A 1,417-nucleotide genomic window follows, 5' to 3' on the forward strand; every position below is an offset into this window, starting at 1 on the left:
GCAATTACTGTACATCAAATGGAGCTTCTAACGGCATGGCCATGTTAGTGATGCCGGAAGCATTGATTTTAATCGAATCTAACGAGCAACAGTGACGTATTGTTGTCCATATTTGGGACCATTACAGTGCTGTGCTGAAAACGTTTTTTTGTTCTGGAAAAATGCAGCCTCATGCATTATTAGAAAAATTATGCGCATGATACGAACATGGGATACAATGGGCTTTGTAGCCTATTCCTGCCTATTTTTCTAGTGCTAACAGTCTAAAACCAGGCATAGCTGATGATAATTAAATTATTGATGAAGCCACGCCACGTTAAGGGTTAACTGTAGGAACTGTGCTCGAAAGGCTGCTCGATTGGCTATCATTTCTTTGACGGCTGCTATTTAAAGTCAGTTGCCTGCTAGTACCGCCGCATCTATCCAGCATAAAGCCCGGCTGATAGGTAGTCGATGATGCTCTGTGCATTAAATAATTATTAGTGACATTAACAACTGCCTTACCAATTAATTGCACGGCGTTGACAACGCATGTACAACACACCGACGGAGGATTTCGTTTTGCTGTGGAAGTTTTTTTTTATGTATTTTAAACGAACAGAGCCAGCACCGAGATTATGTAGTCTAGATGCGTCGGGGCTAGCAGTCAAGTTATTTTAGTGCTAATGGCCCTTAACACTCCGTCACCGAGCTATCTGCTCGATTGTGTTTTGCATAAGTTTGCACTGACATTCATATCTTTTGTAACCTTTTATTCGCACGCTTCATTCGCCGGATGTCTTCTGCATAGGCTGCATTTTGTTCTTAACCCTCCACCAATGCTCATTGCTGTAGCTGTAGTGTGACTTTGGTCATATTTTGGTGGTGCGCTATATGTCGACCATGATGTGCTTTAAATATTTTGTATTTTCGTTTTCAGATTAAACTTAGCTACTGTGCACATAAATAAAGCATTGTTAAAGTCGGTTCAAATTTTACTCATCTATTGTTGTATATACGAACATAAATTAAGTGAAAGTCAACACTACGGTGTTGTGAAAATATACTAATTCATCCATTGCCTACCATTGGTATTTATCGATCATCTGGCCTATATTTTTCTTCTTAACGAGATTTCTTTTTATTGCTATTCTTAGTGCGATGGCCGATTGTGCTGTTTAGAGTGTCTCTATACCGTCCTATATAAAGTGCTCGAATGCCAGGATGAAAACGACAGATGCAGACAAAACCAGATACACCGTGACTGACGTGACGTGTTTCACTGTACGTTGGAGCATCCTGCATCAGACGTTGAAGAGTCTGACCCTTTTCTCGCCATTGTTGTAGCTGCCGGCATCTGGCGCAGCTGTCCGTTGGTTGATTGTGGAAAGCTAACCCTAAGCAGAAGCTTCCCGTAAACGTTTCTTAGCCGACGTTG

This window comes from Anopheles cruzii, chromosome X (assembly GCF_943734635.1).
Source record: "Anopheles cruzii chromosome X, idAnoCruzAS_RS32_06, whole genome shotgun sequence".
Taxonomy (NCBI): domain Eukaryota; kingdom Metazoa; phylum Arthropoda; class Insecta; order Diptera; family Culicidae; genus Anopheles; species Anopheles cruzii.